Source organism: Siphateles boraxobius, unplaced genomic scaffold (genome assembly GCF_051911475.1).
Source record: "Siphateles boraxobius isolate OS27281-9 unplaced genomic scaffold, OSU_SipBor_1 130, whole genome shotgun sequence".
Lineage (NCBI taxonomy): Eukaryota > Metazoa > Chordata > Actinopteri > Cypriniformes > Leuciscidae > Siphateles > Siphateles boraxobius.
This window is the reverse complement of record NW_027508734.1, coordinates 33,618,167-33,641,114: the sequence shown is the minus strand read 5'-3', so window position 1 is coordinate 33,641,114 and position 22,948 is coordinate 33,618,167. Positions and strand designations below refer to the sequence as shown.

General features: G+C 36.5%; 1 long non-coding RNA gene across 1 annotated transcript in view; it reads right to left on the bottom strand.

The window, feature by feature from the left end:
* LOC143737605 (uncharacterized) overlaps positions 1-20,255 on the bottom strand; it is a 114,126-nt gene extending 93,871 nt beyond the window's left edge. Inside the window, exon 1 of the long non-coding RNA XR_013203677.1 lies at positions 20,244-20,255. This is a non-coding gene — a long non-coding RNA (uncharacterized LOC143737605). The remainder of the gene's footprint in view (positions 1-20,243) is intronic.
* Positions 20,256-22,948: the final 2,693 nt, after the last annotated feature.

Sequence of the window (22,948 nt, the reverse complement as noted above, 5' to 3'; positions counted from 1 at the left end):
ATAGGCATGAATGTGCCTAAAGACAAAATAGAAGAAGAAAAAAAGACTAAAGAATGTGACAAAAATTAAAGACTAAAGAATTTAATGTAATGAAATATTAAAGTTGTGTTTCATCATGTGGACCCCAGGTCATTTATTATGCTATATTATTGTAAAAATATCACTGCTGGGTGTCATTAGAGTAAATGCTCTTGAAAGAACTGAGAAAAATGGTCGTCACTGAAATGGGGTTGTTTTCTGCATATGCACACACATATCTAAGGCATAATTTACAATTGGCTGGTCACTATCGCAACATAAATACTAACAGAGTGATCAGGAGCCTGCCATGAAGCCATTACACAGCTGCTTACCAAATAAATAAATAAGTGGACTTGAAATATTGATTTGAGTTGAAATTATTATATTTTTTATGTAAGAAAAAGTGTTATGAGAGGCATGAGATGAGCACAGTAATGCTGCCTGTTACAGTTTAATGGTCATAATAAAAATAAATAAATAAAAATCCGCAGAATGTCTTAATTCAGCAATCAAAATCAATTATTCTAGTGAGCTGTGCAATAAATACAGAGTATCACCTATTTGTATGCAAAATATTGATGATCTGGCAAAATACACTTGCAAAGACTTCAGATGATGCCAATTTTGGATTGACATACAAGACGGTGTGAGCACAAATTGTTATTACTCCCTAGTACATGCAGTTTCTTATAGCTGTATATTACTGCCACATGGACATTACTTTGACACACTTATTTCTGGATGATTACAGAATAATTACTAGTTTTAACATTGAAACAATACTTTTCTGTAAAGATGCTTTAAAACAATACGTATTGTTAAAAGCGCTACAAATAATCTTGCATTGAATTGAATTGAACTGAACCCAAAACAGTCAGGTAACTGCTGAGGAAAAGTTGGACTATCTTAAATGCACAACCCTGCAAATATGACATTAGTTTATGACATTTATGTAAAGGTTAACTTTTTCTGTAACCTCTGTGTCCTGCTGTATCAAAAAAGCTGTGCAGCATGTTGGTTCTGGCCAATAGTTAAGGATTTGGGCATCTAATGCTGAGGTTAGAAGGTTCAATTCCAGAAAAGGGTGATCCAATAACTGGAGAATTACTGGCATCCCACTTCTGCCCCGGAACGGCTTCACCTTTGAGATAGGCACTTAACCCATGGCTTGCTCCATGAGGATGCAATTTCTGTACTGTGAAGTCACTTAGGCTAAAAAAAAAGAAAAGTATGTGCTATACAAGACTATACAAATAGTTTTAAATATTTTGCAGTGTTGGTACGTCAGTTAAACGTAAAATATGTAATTGTTTTGCATTCACTTCTGCAGTTTTTGTCGTTTTAGGCATTTTTTATTTGTCACAATTAGAAAAGAAAATGATAAATTCCTCATGTACAAACAAAAGTAAAGAATGTCTTGGGTTACAAATGTAACCATGGTTCCCTGAGAAGGGGAATGAGACATTGCGTTCTAGGATGCTTATGGTAATGCCTCGAGTGTGAACGGTGTCTGAAACCCGTGTCATGACAATAACATTGGCCGGCCACAGCCTATGACATCACTACCGGTGCAAAAAGAGTATGAAAGAGCACATGTAGTAAACGTCAACAACTTATTTTGTCTGATAAAACAGACAGGCATACCTGAATCATGGCACCAAGACGAAGTGTCTCGTTCCCCTTCTTAGGGAACCATGGTTACATTCATAACCCAAGACGTTCCCTTTCGAATGGGAACTCACACTGCATCCTAGGACGATTATGGGGAACAAATACCCACTCCACCATGCTGAGAGAATAAATGCTGTAACAGCTGACATAAAGCCAATGACTCCACGGAGCTAAGATTGGAGTCACAGTTCCCTGTCCTAGAGGGTACATACCAGCGGCTGTCGTGATTCTATTCCCTAGTGCCAAAAACCTAGAGTACATACCCTGCAGACATAGTTCAGGACCAGTTATTATTCCGAATACCTTCAAAGGAATATGGCCAAGGATAAGGACTATTCTGCCTGTTGCTTCAAGGAACACTACACCCCTGATGAGTCGAGGTCTCAGGAAAACCACTCTCAAAATGAGAGGAGACCTAGCAACACTCTAAAAAGAAAATTTCATCAAGGAGGCTTGCAGAGAGCCAACGACCTGATATAGTATCCAAGAGGATATCTAAGAACTGAGGCCTAGCATAGGACGCCTACGCTAAGGACTGCTTTCCAACGAGGCTCAAAAAAATGCCTGATAACTCAACACTGCTACCCGAATAGATCTCTGGGGAGAAAGTTAAAAGACAGTTAACCAAAGAGGCACAAAAAAGAGCCTACAACAATCAGCATGATGACACTCTATAGCGAGAGGAAGCAACTATGACTTACGCAAAAGACTACCAAGGAGGCTCACAGAGAGCCACACAACTTGTTCATGTTATCTTATGCGGAGCTCTTTGGAGCAGAGGTCTCAGCATGATTCCTAAATCATGGAATCATTCCCTTGTTAGGTAAACACTTCCTTTCGGGTTCTCATGATCGAATGAGCAGTGTGAGTTCCCATTTGAAAAGGAATTACGCAAAGAAGGTATATTTCTACCAGAAATGTGTTTTGTTTTGCTCTTTAAACAAAATTTCTGCATTCCAGTCATGCTCAGTTAGCACTGCATGAGACATTTAATGCAAGTCACATGCCAATTGACCTGGACGTTTTGATGCTGATTACATTTGGTTCTCATTGCTACATAGTTTCCATGTGAATGGTAGAGAGTAACAGTAGGGAGACATAACAGAACATTGAAAAATCAGGTAACATTTTATTTTGAAAGTCCACTTTATATATTCTACTAACTATTGTATAAGTTACTTTGAAACTACATGTCAATGTATTTTTAATATATATTTTCAATATAGATTACACACTAGAATGTCTGCTTAATATGTGCTAACACTTTTTTTTGATGCTCCCACAACAGTCATCCTACTGACTACAAGTGACTTTGCAACTACATGTTTCTACTGACCCCTAACACCTAACCCTAAACTAACACTCTACAAACATGGTCTACCAAAACTCTAACGAGAGTTATTTGACATGTAGTTGCAAAGTTACTTATAGTTAGTAGAGTATCGAAATGGACCATTAAAATAAAGTGTAACCTAAATTAATTATGTGGCAGTGTGGGGGCAACTGCTGAAATGTTTTTTTTTTAACAACCCAAGCGGTGAAGACAATATAGAATAATAATATATAATTGCAAACATGTATAAATTGCTTATTGAATGTGAATACATCCAAATAGCCACATATCCTATAAAAAAAAAAAAAAAAAAATTATATATATATATATATATATATATATGTACAGTATATGATCCTGCCAGTTATAGATTACACTATAGGTTTAATTACAGAACTGAATAATGACAGGTAACAACACTGTAACATTAATCATTCTTTTTCACTTTGTGTATAAAACACACTAGCATTGAGGAAGCCCATTTCTGTATTAACATTTAGCTTAAAGCATCCCTGAGGCATCATTTGTTACTACAGTTGAGAAGGCACTGACCTTGCTGAGCCTCATCAACCCCGGAGTGATTTCAATCAAGTTCATATCTACAATGAGGACTTTGTCATCCTAAAACACTGCTAGCAAGAGTCAATTTAATTCAACTTCACCCTCCTTCAGTGTGCATGTTGACACAGTTGGATTTACTATGTTTTCTAGAGTTAATCTGATAAGCTCTATGAAGTCCTTCTAATGAAACCAAACCTTATACAAACACAGAAAGTGTGCCTAGGTCATTGTGTTTACATTGGTGAGAGGGTTAGGAAATAGTGAGCAAGAAAGAAAGAGAAGGAAAAGTTTAAACATAAACATCACACTTTTAAGAGTCAACCAGAGGCTTGTGCTAGTTTAATTTATTTATTAATATTGGAGTTTACACTGATATTGATTTCAGTATTGATATTGTTTATTATTATTATTATAATTATTATTATTATTATTAGTTCTAGTAGTAGTAGTAGTAGTAGAAGTAGTAGTAGTAGCATTAACACCAACGTAGTTATTGCTAACAAACTAAAAATATAATTAAATAATTTGAAATAAAGCTTAAATAAAATATAAATATTAGATGAAAAGAGAAAATAACATGTGAACTAAGAAACTAAGTACAATACGTTTAAGTAAAATCACTAAAACTAAAATAAAAATAAAGTAAGACTAATTAGAAAAACTAAAATTGGTATATAATATAAATAATATATAATTAGTACCTAATACTATTATAAATATAATTTAAATAGTTCTAAAATGACTGAACAGCAGTAGCAATACATTTGTACATGGACATATTTTGGGATATATCAGTTATATAATATTATTAATATTATTATAAATATTTCTCATGGAAATAAAGCACATTAACCTCAAACTTACAGAGAAAAGTGAAGTGACTTGTGAATGTGACATTGAGCATGATTTGGCCTTCTTGTTTGCATCACAGTTACAGTATAATGCCTTTTGAAGTCAAAAAAACAGAAAGTCGTCTAGAAGATTTCTTTAATCTCGTTAAGTAATTAAAAAAGCTCAGGGTGGTGCGACACAAACTAGGTTCCTCTCGGTTCTTCTCACTAATGGTATCAGGCTGGCTGCACAACTGTAATATTGATATGATCCTTTTGAATAGACATGTTGAATCTTTAGTGATTCTCCAGAGGGCCGACTGGGTGATTCATTGGTTTTGGCTGCAGGCCTGTTGGTGCATTGTAAGTATCAATTTACATTTGCATCAGTACACAGTCTATGTAGTCATCCAGTCTTCCAGTGTAGGAGCTAAAGCCACATTACCATGATCTAGATGTGTCAGCTGAGCCCAGAGGCCTTGGGAACAGGTTTTTTTTTTTTTTTTTTTACACCTTATGTGAAAGTACCTTGCTGAAGAGTGAGTGGGAATGTAACACATACCGTTTTTCTGGTATTATATTTGAAAGGCTTCACATTTCAGCTGTATTTAGAGTAATACGTTTTTCTAGTATTCAGATATAACTTAATTAAAAGAGCACTACTGAGCTATGCATAAAGTAATTGCAAATTTGACTGGTCTTTAAAATTTAAAACAAATGTCTTTTTAACAACCTGCTGGAGAATTATAGCAATCTTTCTTGAGAGCACTATACAACTAATATGAGAAGATTAGGTAGTCCTGCTACTTTCTAAAAATTGGTTAATCCTTTTTGTTGGTATTCTTATTCAGACAGTCTTTATAAAGTGTTGTGATATCAGCATGGCTATTTGTCCAGTAGTAATCTAAATTTAGTCACATTTCCTGGGGGACCGACCACAGGGGCCAATTTACTGGAGCAGTCGACTAATGCTCCCTTTAATGCTACTAAATCACATTCCCCATAGGCAGTTTCTGATGACCATAAAATGAAACTAGGAACTGTGTGTTAGATATGGATGTGTGATTTCAGCTAAAGGAATGCATGTGCAGAAATATTTTTATCACACTCTTTATTTTTAATAGACCCATTCCCGTCATTTTTTGGAGCATTACAGGTTAAACAGAAATACATGGACTTGAGTTTCTTAACTGTGATTACACTGTGGCTGTTTGATTCATTTTCTACATTAGGCACTAGTTAGGTTCTGTTTTTTTTAAATGTTTCCATTTACTAGTTTACTTTTGTTCAAAGTATGGAAAAGTTTACTGCTTAGCACACATTTCAGTCAGACCTTTTTGTGTCTGTTCTTAAATAGATAGTTCATCCAAAAATTTAAATTTTGCCATTATTTACTCACCCTCAAGTTATTCCAAATCTGTATGAATTGCTTTCTTCTGCTGAACAGAAAAAAATATACATTGAAGAATGTCGGCAACCAAACACTTGATGAGCACCATTGACTTCCACAGAATGGAAGAAGAAGAAAAAATAATAATAACTATGGAAGTCAATAGTGCTCATCAACTGTTTGGTTACCAGCATTCTTCAAAATATCTTCTTGAACTATCCCTTTAAGACTTATCATGAGAAACTACATAAATAAATAAAAATACAACAAACAATATTTTTCTCTGTCATGTATTTTTATTTATTTATTTATAAATAAACTGTGACCTCAGAAATGTCAACTAATTGCAAAATGTGTTACAAGGAATTCCACAACATGAACTAAGTAGAGCACATTCAATTTAAACATATTATGACCTGATTCTTTCTTTACACTCTTTAAAATAAGTCTCTAGAGACGTGTGTGAAAACCAATGTCATTTTATTAAAGTAGATGTATGTCACCATAATCATACAGTCAGTTTGCCCTAGTATACTTTAAACACATGTGGTGTGAGTAACAGCATTCAGAGTGTATTAAAACATTAGATTACACTTTATTTTGATAGTCCAGTTTAGGCATTTTGCTAACTATTTGTGACTTTGCAACTACATGTCAACTAACTCTCATTAGAGTATTAGAAGACTGTTTGGTTAGGGTTGGGATTTGGTTTAGTAGAATAAGTTGACATGTATCTGCAAAGTTACTTATAGTCAGTAGAATGTGAAATATTGTTTAGAAGTAAAAACCGTTTTGTTTGTGTGTGTGTGTGTGTGTGTGTGTGTGTGTGTGTGTGTGTGTGTGTGTGTGTGTGTGTGTGTGTGTGTGTGTGTGTGTGTGTGTGTGTGTGTGTGTGTGTGTGTGCTTTAAAATCGTTTACATGCTAATTAAATTACCTTGTTCTTTTTTTTACTATTATTTCTTTATGAAAATAATTGTTGATAATGTTTGTAAAAAAAAAATTCCAGAATATCTTTTCATTAGCATAGCAATTCCAGTCTCTGCACTTTATCTCAGTAATATCTTTTCAACTACATTGTTATTATTTCATATTTACTAAATAATGGCACCTAGGCAATAGATATCAAATAGAGATATTACTTCTCCTGTACAGAGAAATGATAGATAGACTGCTAAAGTGCAGTCACGATCTGTCAAGGTAAATTGGGAAAATGGATGCATAATTAATGGGTCTGATATTGATGAGATGCTTCTTTACTAAAGCAAGTAAATTGTAGATATTGTTTGTCCATCATTTAGAAGAAAAATTATGCTGTTTGGGATTATTACTATGATTAAGTGAAATAAATAAAATATAACTGCACAGCACAGCTGGTGTATGATGGTTGCAGTGGGCACCAGCCAAAATTAGCCCCCAACAGACTGTGCCCGAGTGAGACAGCATGCTGGTTATTCACAATGAAATACATTGTGTATTCAAGGCATTGTTTTAACAGTGGGACCGCCGTTCCACCGACTTTGAAATACTAAACTCAGACAGTTGGCGGATCCTGGTTAAGGTGAGGCGTAATTTGGGTCTTACATGAAAATCCTCTGTCATCCTAAAAAAGTAGCCAATTTCCAGTTGCCTTCAAAAAGACAACAGTGCTGGAGTTTCAGTTACAGAGGCGAGGTATTAGCTGAAATGGAGAGTGGAACATGATCCTCAGCTGTGTGCCTGTGTTTATTTAGCAATCCTGGGTAAGTCTGGCTGGTGGAGACAGACCATAAATGTCAGCGAGGGGGGACTGTGTTTTATCCTCTTTCATAGAGTGGATCCGCACATGGGATGGCATTCATTAGAGATTGTAATAGCTCAGTTTCAGTCTTTACGGGTCACCATTCTGTGTCTTAGTCATGCTCTAAATGCACGTTTTACTTAAATTACAGCATGATATTATTTCTTGGTTCTTGGTGGCTGCACTTAAGGACATTAATCTGGATCCACTTTCACATTTAAAATTAGTCACCACTTGCCTTTAAATTCACATACCTATATGATAGTCTTTGTTTTTCTTTGAAGTTACACTTAAATTCCTGGATCAGATCTTCAACTGTTACTTTTATTTCAGTCTAACATGAACAGGAAATGGACAATTTCCTGCTGTATTATCTATGCTTTCTTCCCCAATTCATATAGCAGTTTTTTAGAGGACCTCAATTATGGAGGAAACTGAAAATGGTGTTTGGCAGGAAATACGGTTACATGGCACTCTGGATGTGTTTTGTTGTTTGTTACACCCCATTTACGCTGCATACAAGACCAACAAGTGGCAAACGTATAGACTGAAGAAAAATTGTAATAATATGTGACCCGATCTGGCGAAATGAGTCGGAAGTCGCAACGTTCCATTTTAAAGGAGAACTCTGGCGTACCATCGCATATACAGGCAGGAGCCATCTTTGGGAAACAGCCTCGACCAGTCGAACCACTTACGCCGTGCTAAGTGAGCTGAACTGTGAGATTCCAAGTCACAGTTCAGCTTGTAGCACGGCGTTCGTGGTTCGACTGGTCGAGACTGTTTTCCAAAGATGGCTCCGCGATGGTACTGTCTTTATAAAGTATATTATTATTAAACTGTCTATACACTTACAAAGTTCTCAGTGCTTCGGTTTGTATGTAGAGACCCTCATTAAGCAACCGTGTTAGTGTGGGGCTATTTTGAGCCTTGTTAGTGGTATTAACTAGCGATCTCTTTTTACTTATTATATGCCCCATATACTAGCATTATAAGCTAAACAGTTTTTAGAGATAAAACTCTTTACACTCGATTATCATGAAAACAAATCACAGAGAACAGTCGACTCGGTACCAATGTGTTATTACACCCCAGGTTTATTTTGCGCCGGAGTTCTCCTTTAAGATGGGCCGATTATGTGGAAAAACAATGACATTTTTTTTGGTGCTAATTTCAAAGAACAGACATTCAAAAATAATCTCCCAAAGTTTCGTAGTCCAGATAATTTAGTAAAGATACTTAAATTACTATTAAAGTTTACAAAGTTTTACTAAATTCGCTGGAATTGAACATTGCTTTTCTCAACTCCTATGGTCACCTCATTTCCCGGGTATCCCCTGAAACGTCACTATCTCTGCTCTCCAAATGGTGTTACACGTTGTATAGAACCAATCAAAAAGCTTAGAAATGTACACAAATGCTGATCATTTGTCGATGGGAAGCCGTTTCGACTGACCGGCTCGCAATTGGTCCAACCACCCTCCTGTCAGACTCGCAGCGAGCGCTCTGTGTAATAAACAAGCTAGCAGATCTCCTCAGAAAGATTAAATATTAATTTGAGAAATGTCGCTCTCAAAAGAGAGCAAAGTTGCCAAAGCGTCATCAAGCCCCCTGGCCATTGCACACTGAGTCCGCGTTTTTTTCGTATGCGTTTTTTCGTATTCGTGATTCGATGGCTCCGTATTGTCAAAACACCATTCAAACTGCTTGCTACGGCTGCGAAAAACTGATTTTTCTATATAGCGGATGCAAGTTGCGTAGACAGTGTGCAAGCGTGATTGACATAACGGGAGGTCAATTTTCTTTTTAACATGCGAAAATTTCGGATGCGAATTTCAGACTCAGTATGCAATGGCCTTTATCTGTTTAAAAAAATAACTGTAAGATTTGCCCAAAACCGCCAGTTGAGAAAGTAAGTTGTCCCTCTCCCTGCCCAGCTTAGAAGAAAAGAGCAGAAATGTGAATTTAATGTCAAATTTGAATCTGAGTGAGTGCATTACTGTGTATGGATGTGAGTAAGTGCAATTATTGTGTGAGTGTAGCTATTTATCTGCAAGGAGAATCCATTACAATGTGTTTGATTAACCCAACATTTAACTGTTGGTATCTCCGTTATAAATTTGTTACATTGTCATTGTCAACTAAAGATATGATTGCATAGACTAGCATTATTTGTTCTCTGTTTCCTTGTCCCTCTGCCTCTCCCACTTTCACACACACACACACAAACACACACACACACACACACACACACACACACACACACACACACACACACACACACACACACACACACACACACACACACACACACACACACAGACACACACACAGACACAAACAAACAGACACACACACACCCTCTCTCTCAAGCAAAAATGTAGCACCTCTGTTCAATCTTTCTGATTTTAGTAAATTTTTGTAAAAGGTACTTTTAAATTATTTATTCAAATAAAAACTTTAAAATAATTTGAGCTTCAGCCTGGTTTAATAGCATTTATATATTAATGTATTTGGTCAAATTAAGCTGTAAAATAAATCGTTTATCCCTTTAAATGCAATGGTTTTTGAAAGAAATCAAGAAAAAACGTGCAAAAAACTTTAAAAGTGATTTTCTCAGGTTTTCAATTGGAAAAAGAGGGCAGATGACCATAATTCAAATTAAATATCTTTACAACCATTCAAGGTGTGACTTTGACTAGGATATCATTTGAAAGCTTATGGTCTCCTCTTTCCAATAATACCAAAATCTCAATTTTTTAATTTGGGTCACTGTGACTCATTTTGCTGGATCAGGTCACATATACAGTCTGAACTAGGGCTTTCAAATTATTGCAATATCTATGGAAATAATAATACTAATAATAATGCCAGTGAATCAGACTCAAAATGCGAGTATAGGGAGATTTTGTAACAATAACTGTTCAAAAGTGCACAAAAAGTTCTTACTGTTGATTAGCACTTCCTGCAGACAGGAGTATCTTTTTTACTGAATCCAAAAAAAACTTGCACACTGATGTTTTTGAGGTGCTTTCATCTGTTATCTTCTCTGACATGATTTTGTGCAGAAGTAGTGGATACACAATGGCTGCATCCAAAATCGCATACTTCCCTACTATATAGTTGGTGAAAAACGGTATGTCTGAATTCACACTACTCATAAAAGAGTGGGCAAAAAGTCTGAGATTCTGAAGGGTTCATAAGATATAAGATTCTGGACACGTTGCCATCCCATAAGGCCACAGGAAAGAATTTGTGAATGGCAGTGAAGTGATGCAACTGACGCTCGTAGGTCAAATGGCAGTGGCAACATGGCAAATGTCGTACGTCCGGACTGCATTCATGCTACACATACTTTTTTAGCATTGCAATGTAAGAACGTATTAATTCAAAATACCTACTCAAGAGAGAATGCAAATATGGGCACAGCCACTGTGTCAGTCTTCTTTTTTCCATGTTATGACATATCACAACCAACGTTTAGCTTGCCACACATATGTTGCAGATAGCTACTGGTGCTGGATTTTTTTGTTACAGTATTAATTTATGTGTAGTATTAAAACGATATATTAAAAACAATTTGTTGCAATGCTGGTATTTTGTGACACCCCTAGATTGAAGTCTTTCTACAAAATATGTACTTTCTCATTGATTAGTAAAATAAATTGTCCGCAATCCAGTCCAAAATATAATTTAAAGTTGACAGTGTTATTAAGGACATGGAACTGGTGTGTGTTGCCTCAACGTGGGTTTGTTGCACCTCACATGGAGATAAGCCTCGCTTTGGTTTAATGCGGGGAGCTGCTTCCTGTCTCCCCTCCTCAAGTAGGTCACAAATGGTCTCGCTGCAGACTCGGAGAATAATCCCATCTCTTCATAGTCTGGGGGATTGTGATGTGAGGAGAAAAAAATCCTTTTTTTCCACTGATGAGCTCTGAACCCTGGATATTTTGTAGCGACAGCTTGAGGACTTTGTGATAGGTAATTCGTGCTTGTATGCAACAATTTGCATAATATGATACAGAAAGAACATTTTTAAATAATTGCTTTGTTAACAGTGAGTTGAGTAAATGTAAGAAGTGTGCAAAGTGTACATTCTAGAGGGTCTGGGGTTGTAATAACATCATCCGTGTATATATTCATGCGGATATGGGGTAAAAGTCAGTTTCCTCACTTACCACAGAACTGTAATTAAACTGCATAGGTTTGAGAAAATGTATTATATCACTGGACACATGTTTGTGTCATAGTTACGGTCAGATTGTGTATAACCCTGGGGAGTCTTGTAATAGCCCTGCATCCAGGTGGGTTTATTGATTAAAGCTGTACTGCACTTAGAAATATGTAAATCTGTGCTAATTAGATTTTATTCACAGAGAAGGCCAGTTTCTGAAATGTCATTTCCTGGGTAGCTTAATAAAAGACAGAGCTGCTGCTTGATCACAGAAAAATCATTTACAATTGGAGAAAGAGAGAGAGACAGCAGTAAAAAGAGGGAATGTTCTTTAAACTGGATTTTAAATCTGATCATCACTATCATAAATCAGCTGTAGTCCTTAGGGAGTATACAATATATCAAGAATGAGAGATTAATGGAGCTGGACCTGATAAATTCCTATTTTCCGACAAATCATTGGGTAGGGTTAGTCTAATACTCACATAATTAGCTTACACCGCTGAGGAGTGATTGATATTTGCTGTGCTGCTAGAAAAAATAGAAAGCAAGCGGTAATTGCAAGGAACGTGCAGCAAAACAATTATTTATATACATGTATATATACACTACTGTTTGGATTTAATCATGGCAAAGCTAAATTTTCAGCATCATTACTCCAGTCTTCAGTGTCACATGATCCATCAGAAATCATTTTAATAAGCTGATTTGGTGCTCAATAAACATTTCTTATTCATCAATGTTGAAATCAGTTGTGCTGCTTAATATTTTTTGTGGAAACCAAAATGTGTAGATATGTGTGGCGAGCAAGACGAGGCCGAGGGCCGTGAGAGAATGGCGCGAGGCCGGTGGCGTGATTAATGATGAGCGACACCTGCGTGACGCACCAGTCTCGTATCTCTCACAGAGGAGCGGAAGCATAAAAGAGAGCGAAGATCATGAAGATCGAGAGAGGCCAGGCCTGGACTTGTGTTGTGTTTTATTATTTGTGACAGCAATCTTCCGTGAGGGGCTGCAGTCTTTTACTTTCGTTTTGTATTTGTTTTATTTTTGTATTAAAATGTGTGTGAACGTTCGCCGTTTCCCACCTCCTTCCCACCTCCTTCCCACAACATCTAACCTTGTTACAGTGTGTAACTATATTCCATTTGTACTTTGCATATATCAAATATGTCTTTTACAATTAAAAAACAAAGTAAGTAAATGGGTGGGAGCCATTTAAGACTGAAAAAAGTTTTTATTTTCTACTTCAAATATTAGGCATAAATAGTATTGAGTTGTGTTGTACTGACTCTTGCATTTCCCAAAATATATGTGGTCTTATAGATTTTGTATTTGAAATTGGATTTATTCACCAATTTTTTGCATTCGTGCCTAAAATTGTCATATGGTGTGACATAAAAGTTATTTTATATAAAATGAAAATGGGATATACTCTCCCTAAGTAACTAACTTCAATATAAATCCTTATTATTACTATCTTAAGATTTAACATTTCTTTTGTGCAGATTTATTAGATTTTGTATTGTTTTTCTAAATCATCATGCAAAGTAAGTCATCTCTCCTCAGCCTTTCCAAATATTTTAGATTAATTATGTTAAACCCGTTTTTAAATCTATGAAAATGCCTGTGACTCTTGCTGATACTATTTCCTTTGTGTTCCGTTGACTTTTTTATGATTTATAAATAAGAAAGTATTTTTACTGGCACAATTCTCAATGTCGCACCAAATTATATAGTGTCACGCTATATGATGAACTGCACCACTCCACAATTTGTCAATGCAAAAAACTGTATTCATCAGCATTATCTTCATTCAGTGATGCTTTAAAGGGATACTCCACTTTTTTGGGTAATAGGCTAATTTTACAGCTCCCCCAGAGTTAAAGTGTTGAGTTTTACCGTTTTTGAACCCATTCAGCCGATCTCCGGTCTGGCGGTACCACTTTTAGCATAGCTTAGCATACATCATTGAAGTGGACAAGACTATTAGCATTTCTCAAAAAAAAAAAAATGACCAAAGTGTTTCGATATTTCCCCTTTTTAAAACTTGACTCTTCTGTAGTTACATCGTGCACTAAGACCGACGGAAAATGTAGAAAATCGCAACTTTACATTTTCCGTCGGTCTTAGTCAAGTCACCTTTATTTATATAGTGCTTTTTACAATACAAATTGTTTCAAAGCAGCTTTACAAAGATAACAGAAAAGTAAAGTTGTAATAATATTGTTAAATTCAAAATTAAATGTTAAATGTCCCCAACTAAGCAAGCCAAAAGCCAATGGCGAATTAAGGCGAAAAATGGCGACAGTGGTAAGGAACCAAAACTCCATCAGGTGACAGAATGGAGAAAAAAAACTTGGGAGAACCCAGGCTCAGTCGGGGGGCCAGTCCTCCTTTGGCCAACAAACGAACAGTGTATGATTATGATTTAGGCGGCATAATAGGTCAGAAGTCAGATTGGATCAGAACTTTCACAATATTTATCCAGTTCATCTGGTTAGGGGTCAGAGTCATCACGCCGGTATGGAGATGAGTTTGTTAGTGCACGATGTAACTACAGAAGAGTCAAGTTTTAAATAGGAAAAATATCGAAACACTTTGGTCATTTTTTTTTTTGAGAAACGCTAATGGTCTTGTCCACTTCAATGATGTATACTAAGCTATGCTAAAAGTGGTACCGCCAGAATCGGAGATCGGCTGAATGGATTCAAAAACGGTAAAACTCAACAGTTTAACTCTGGGGGAGCTGTAAAATTAGCCTATTTACAAAAAAAGTTGAGTATCCCTTTAAGAGATGGAGGGGTTCATAATGCCATTCACTTCTTTTTTCCTTTTTCTGTATTTCTTTGATGCATCTCTCCACATCTCTCTCATTTTTTTCTTGTCTTGAAGGAGGAAGAGACTGTACACTGAATGCCTTGAGTTTTCCCTTTTGTTTCTTCTCTTTATACCTGGTAATGAAAAATATGTAATTAAGACATTTTCGTCCTTTCAGTTTCACCATCTTGATAATAGTATCATGTGTTGAAGTTACACTATGTTGTGGCCTAGACTTTCATCCATATAGTAGGTGTCTGTTCTGTGTGAACTGGCATGATCTCTTTACTTTTTCCTCCTTTCCCTCAGGACCTCTCTCCTTGCATGGTCAGCATTGAGTCTTTCCCTGTATTTTTGTGTCATCTCTTTACTTAAAATTTCTGCCTGACAGACAAAACATTGCATCTTTTAATAGGCAAAGCATTGCAAATATGGTGAAACATGGTTAAATTAAGTACAAATTTGAAAAGAAATACATTAATTGTATAGGTAATTTAATGTTCACTACTAAATTCATTGAATATGTTTTGAATAGTTATTTATTTATCATTAAAAAAGGTGTATGTAATATTGTTTGACAAATATATCATATGGTGTGACTTAGAAAAACAGTCACATCATATGACACAGTGTCACACCATATGACGTTTTGTTCAGTTAAGCTAATCTCTTGGTTAACTAAAAACAGCTAGCTTATACTTAGCATGTAAATTGCCACATGGCAGGAATAATTTTTAAGAATTAATAAGTAAAATTTGTATAAAAGTATTTAATTTTTATGTAAATAATGTCACACCATAAGACAGAAAACATTGACCACTAGTGAGCATATCAGATACAGAGCTTTTTAATTAAAAAATAAAAAGCCAGAACTCACCTCTTGACCTTGCAAACCACTCCAGAGATGACACTGCAACTTCCTGGTTGAGTGTGGACCTCTTCATCATAGTGATGTCCAAATTATTGCTCGTTCAAAATATAAATTGCAGTGTCACACCATATGACGCCCATTTTACGGACAAAATGTATATAGCCAGAACTTGCTTTAAAATCATGCACAGACATCAACACTTTCTGTGTCTGTTGAAATAGCCTAATTCTGTTACTTAAACTGTAAATCTATCAATTATTTATACTTTGCTGATATATATTGTCATATTAGTAAGGTCACACATATCCCGGACAGTCACAACACATGACAATTTTGATGTTTAGATAAAATTTTGATGTAGAGGTCTTTATACTCCAACTACAGCTGTGGTATGCTGTAATAATATCTTGTCAGAGGAACAACATGAAGATATATATTTTTAACAAATACCCATTTTTATCAGGTTATGACATCATGGACGGGTAGAATTGCATGTCATGTCTCCCACCCAAATACAAAGAAATAACACTGTTAATGTGGCTTTAGATAGAAAGCTGTTGAGTGTCATGTGCTGAAGGACAACCGTAGTGGGCCTATATATGGTTGGTTGTGTCAGGCTGTCTTATTCATACATTTTCCATATGTCTACAGCTGATGATTGAAATTCCTCAGACCGGGTGAACCTAGAAATCTCCAGCTTGGACTGTTGTACATGCCATTTTATGTGAATTTATTGGTTGTGCACATTTCTTATAACTTACTGCTCTACTTCCATCTTTACTTGATCCTTTCCTTGAAACAAACCTCCATCAACATTTTTTTTTTTTTTACAAAATACATATCTTCCTATGACTTTATAACATGCAGTTTAACAGATGGCAGACAGTGGTAGCCTGTTTCCCAACAGAGCACAAAGATAAAAACAGATTACGTAGGTAACGTAAATACCTGTTGTTTTGGTGCAAGGAACAAGACATGTTACTCACTATTCTGAACTTAAATAACATCTAAAATGTTTTTCAACACTTATTCAATGTAAATGCTGAGAGACTGAATGGGAGATCCTTATGATGAAATAATCATGTGAACAATCTCAGAATCCATTGATAAACCATCCGGCTGCATCAATAGACTCTCCCAGCTGGCGTAATCTGTTTCACCTTTTAGCGAAATCCCTCTGCATGACCCATGGTCCACACAAACATACATTGTAGTTAAAAGCCTTGAAGATCAGGAAGAAAGCCTCAGCTAGGCAGATAGAGTTTCTTTTTAAAGACCTGCCGGGATAGAAGTGTTACAATCAGCGGGAACAATCGCAAGAATATTCCGGGAACTTTCAATCCAAGGGGCAGGGTAACGGGCACGGCAGTCCATTTCATCCATCAGGGATGATGCATGCTGGAAAAAGAGTTCTTTCTAAATTAGGTTAGGCCTCTCTCTAACCACAGCACATCTCCAGCCTCCTCTCTCAAACGCATCCATCTTGGGTTGGAGAGGTAATGTGTTCCTAAGTGAGTTAACCCACTGCACAAATTTGATTTGGTCCTTAAACATTACATCACTCTTTATATCTTATTATTAATTAGCTGGGATTATGCTTCAGACATTGTGTTTAGAGTGTCTCAAGGTTATCGGAAGTGGTCCTCTCAGCCCATGCTGTATTTAATTTAATGTGTTTAATTAATATATAGCAGACTTTTAAAAAGCCTGCCAATTATAGATCTTTCATGAACCACATATGACCCTTTGCTCCTCTGCACTGGTTCATGTTCCTGTGATGATCCATATCTCAGAGAAATCAAAAGTGCAGTGGTAATCTGTCGAAGACCACACTCGTCTGTCAAAGTGTCACTGCCGCTGTTTCTGAGGTTCAGTTGTAATGTGAGAGATTAATTGGAACATGTTCTTGATAGTTTGATTGATAGTTTGATAGTCTTGATAGTTTGATTAGACTCACAGATCATTCATTTTTTAAATGTAATATTGGTTTCGGTTTACATGCAAACCAACATGGCAACAAATGAAAACCATGTTTAAAAGCCTTTTAAAAAACAGGTTAATTCCTGGTGGTGACGTCAACATTTAAGCATGCATGCTTTGCACTCGGATTACACAGCTGAAAATTCCTGTATTATTGGTGACGGGCATAAGGTATGCTTTGCATGCTGGGACCATCATGGGATGCTGGTTGCTGGTTTGCTGGTTACCAGTATGGGAAGCGGGAGTGCTGGTGGACCAGCAACACCAGCTTAGTTTTGCTTGAGAACTGCATGACTATGTTGGTCCACCATCTAGACCTGCACTGTACCAGCTCATTTAGCATAAACCAGCCTGGACCAACATGGAATTCAAAAAAAATAAAATAAAAATTGTCAGCGGGAAGCAGACTCAAATGCTCCTCTCATGTTCGCAGTTTCTACGACTGTACACATGAGAACACATGTTATTAAGGTCAGAGTGTATGATATATTTCACTCACTGTGGTTGGATGCACTTCCATTTACAATAATTGTATATTCCTAAGTGTATCACACATGTGCACTTCAATAAGCTGAAAGAATACAGGTTAAGGTGTTTTCATGCTGAGGGAAATCAGGGTAATGGACAGAAATCTGGGCTATGTTGATTGGTTTATTCTTAAGTTGTTTATGACCTCAAGACCCCATACACTGTAGCTAAATCAAATAACTAACTGGTGTGATGTCATTTTGAACAAAATCAGGCCGAAACGAAGTTTAAAAACAGCTTGCCAAAGCGAACTTTCCGAAAAAAGTTCACTCTGGCTGATAAACATCTTTGAACTACAGAACCATTGGTCCTTGGCCATTACGTACTAACTGTATATTCTGTCCCCTAACCCTACCTCTAAATTATGCATTTTAACAATGTAATCTAATGGGTATTTGTATGTATTTCATATTATTATATATATATATATATATATATATATATATATATATATATATATATATATATATATATTAGTATTATTGTTCTTATTATTTTAAGTGGTTATGTTTAGCTTTGGGGATAGTCTTAATGTATGTGTAAATATTTGAAGGAACTCTTAATACTAATACAATTAAGAAAGGGGTAGTGTACATCCATCCAGTTGTTATCGCAGAATTATTATGCGATAACAACTGGCTGGATGTACATTATCCAGCTTATTACATGGCTACTTGCCATTACAAAATCATTGTCCCCAGAATATTTTTGTTGTATGACTATATCTGAACATGCAATATATCAAAAGAAAGAACAGCTAGAAAATTTTAGCTTCATGCATTCTTTTTTTTATCAACACACTGAAAAAAGTTATTTTGGTGAGTGGTAAATATAATCTGTGGAAACCATATAAAATGTACATGATTATTGCAGCCAGCCAACGAATTCTAAAGTAATGGGAAAATTCTACATATGCTACCCATTCGTCAACAGTAACAACCATCACATAGAAAAATGCAGTAAAATATACCCCCTAACCTTGAGTTTTTTTGCTTTAAATTGCGCATGCGTCAGCCCACGTTTTTGAGTGAGTGTGAGTGTGGGCGACGCTGGATCCTCTCTCTGGCTGCCATCGAATAGCAGAAGTGAAGGTAAGCTAACTTATTTACATAGGAGTGCTGTATATTTTTTAATTATGAGATATTACACTTCACTTGTATTTGGCTTTCGTTTGTTTAACATGCCATTACTTGAAATTAAAGTTTGAATCTGTCGCTGGCGTCACCATGGCCCGGGACAAAACAAGCCGACGGACGGCCGTTGGGCAACGTGTTCAAAGTTACTTTCAGATTTAATGTGATTACCTTGACAAATTATACATTATTAAACAGATATAAGACTCAGGTTTCAGTATTTGACCACTATTTTATTCTGAGAAACTTATAGTGACCGTTATGTATTAATTTATTTCAGGAGTTATGCAATAAAAAACAGTCGATGACTTTAATATGAATTACGCGCGTCATCCGCTCCCATCGGCTCCCATTCAAAAATAACTCTTTTGTCGTCATGACAGAGCTCGACCTAACAACGTCCCTCAGTGCTTTCAGCTCAAAAATATGCAGATTCTGAGAAATATTTATAGATTATCATAGGTTTATGTCAGATTTCTGTATAGAGGAATTATTTTATTGAATATACCCAAAATGGGCCGATGTAATCATAAGAGCGCTGGATACTCAGATGTAACTTTAGTGTGTTTTCAATACACACTGGCAGCCGGGGGGCGCTGTGTGCACATTATACTCCATATATATCACGAAGAAGAGCCACATGACGTGTGACACCTGAAACCACCTGACCACAACAAAGTTTCCAAAGATCGCTGAATACATGCAGATAAGGATGTTTTGGACACAATAAACATGATTGCAACGATTTATGATGTATTTGTGTTCTTCAAGCCATGCAGATATCTTCATAATAGATTATATTTATAATGCATAGTGCATACTATAAAATACTATATTTTATGACCGATTTTTTATCCGAAGCCAAATCAGATCACAGAAGGTTATTTAAAACACTCGACTTGCATTATAAAGTAATTTTGGAGCAAAAACATGGTTTTAATCTCATAAATTTTCGTGTATTGATTATGTGCTAATCTAACATGCTACCCTCAGAATGCACCTGCCATCTAAGTTAGCTGTTATTTTTATGTTGTTTTTTTTAAATAGGAATGTTTACTGAAATGTTTCTTTTTTAGTTTACAGTTGAAAGAAAGGTGGCCAGCATTATTCACTGAGGCTTAGGTGAGAATGTCTTGTAATTTTTACTTCCCACTAGGATACATTCATGTGATTACTATGAAAGCTGGTCTTTCATTTAAAATGTAATTTTTGGTCATTTTATTTCCTAGATCAAGGAGGAGTTTAAATTTTCTTTACTGCTTTGTCCGTTCGGGTCACAAGATTTTTGAGCCAAGCCAGCATTTATCAGGCGAAGGGGCAGGGTTCACTCTGGACAGGTCGCCAGTCTGTTGCAGGGCCGGAATTCGGTCTTGGTATATGTATATCACTACCCACTCCGCTAACAGTCTTATCACTAAATTGTATCTCCCTACAGACACAGAACATTGAGAAAAAAAGAGATGCTGTTGTCTGCTGCCTCATTAAAGCAGAACTAAGTAACTTTTTTACCTTAACCGAACAGCTTTGGAGTCATTGTAATGTTTATATTACTGATTTTGTGTTGAATGGTGGTCGTCTCGCACCCCCCTGGTGCCTGTGAGCCGCAAAACCACCCTTGCAACTTTGGGCCAGCGGGCATCTTGTGATCGTGTGATATCAGGTCTCGCGAGGTAACAAATTGCTTTACGGCACTGCACGCGTACATGCCCCCATCCAGGATACGGCTAGCTATAAGAACAACTATCGTCCCATGGCAAAGCTGGCATATAAGAAGCAGAAAGCTAGAAAAGCATTGTCGGAGTAACAGAGAAAGAGGAAATGGCACACAGACCGAGCGAGGAGTCAGACACGAGTAAACATCGGACCTGCGTTTTCAGAATGGCGAAAAAAAACAGAAGAAAGCGCGGTCAGAAGAGTCTAGAAAAAGGTAACGAGAATCTGATAGCACGAGGAACCGGACAAGAGTCCCACTCGCTCAGTCTTTCACTGTTAAAGTTGATTCCTGCGATTATCATGAGAACAGTTTTCAATATCTCACATAATTATCAGGACATAAATAAGCCTACATGTTGTAAATAGTGTGAATGTGCGCAATTTGCAAACTATTATGATAAATTGCAATAATCATGTCTAACAACATCATAACGGACATTGTTACGAAATCAGGGCTCTCAAGTGTCATGCATTGAGCATGACAGTCACTCATTTCGGTCTATTGTCACGCTCTCCCGCCACACATTGTATTTCTCACACTGAAAAACTATTTGTAATATATTTAATATGCCAAAACTCTGGCCGCGCCGCTCTCACTGTGGAACCGGCAGGAATCAAGCGCGTCTCCTCTGGTGACGTTCGTCGAGCTACACAATAGCCAATCAGAAAATAGCACTATTGTATCTGGGTAAGATTTAACGCAACAATCAATGACAAAAATGTATCTGTCGGCTGGATGTCACTCTTGCCTGTCTTCAAAACTTGAGAGCCCTGCGAAATAATGCGACGTACATGATACACTTTATTGGTGTCATCTGGCATTTAGGCTCAGGTAAGCCTAACGCGGTAGGCTACTTTATTATTATGAAGTGCAGAGGCCGTGAGTGCAGATACGCTCTGCGTGAGTGGTGTTTACGACAGTAACGTTAAATACAAGTACTCTACAGCGACTCTAGGGATCGCTGTTTGACAAAAACATAAATCCTAAATAGTGCCGCTTTAACTACCTCGGTGAAAGACAAGAAGATCTTTTCCATGACTGCCAGGTATGTCATATTGATAACAGATTTTTGATTAACTCAAGGGATCCTCCTCTCCTCTCATCTCCTCTCCTCTCCTCTCCTCTCGTATCCACCTTCTCCTTTTGCCTTCCACTCCCCCTCTGCTCTCCTTTTAGATAAACTGAAATATATTGAAACAGCATCTTAAATAATATAAAAATGTGTATGCTTTTTGTTTCTTTCTTTTTAACATGTAGGAATGTGAGGACTACACAGACAAAACGATGAAGGTGATTGTGAAGCACAATGTCATGGCTGAGGAGGATCCATCAGATTTGTCTATTGTGATCGAGGGAAACCAAGTGATGGAAGGATGTGGAAGCCGAACAAGGGCATGCATACTGCTGATGGGACTCATTTATGCAATCAACATCGAATATCCAAAGGACCTGAAGAACACGTTTGTAGCTTTTCAAAAACTTTTTTTGGAAATTGACAGGGTAAAACTACTGAAAAAGGTCCACAGCCTCAAAAAAAAGCTCATGCAGACACACATTTCCCCTCTTGTTCGAAGAGGATCTTCATTATTTAAACAACATTTGATAAATCAGTGAGTTATAAAACAGGTTCATTACTTGAAATTTTGTGTAAAGCTGTTGTGCTGCACTATATTTTGAGTGTTTCATAAGTTTTTTATGAATTAAAAACATTTATCTGATGAACCATCTGAATGTCTTTATTGTGGGGGGTACATTTTACCTTCTCTGAATAAGTAATTGTTATTAACCTAATTTAATAACAAAGATAATTTTTACCTAATTTTAATGAGTAAGTAGCTGTTGAATTTATACATAAATGTGAGGTATTGTTACCCAATTTATGCAAGTATTTAATAGCTTTTTACTTCAGATAGTTTATACTCAATATACATGGGATTAAATCTACCCACCAAAGTCGATGCAAATCGTTACCTCACATTTATTGAGTCAATTCTATAGATTAGTTTTTACAGTGCACACGAATGTGGGTAGGTTTCATAAAACAGCATAAAATCAGCAACATTCTGAGCAAAAAGCTAAGTAAATTGCATTTTTTTCAAAGAATACATCTGGATCGAATTACAATGAGCAAAACATAGAGTAGA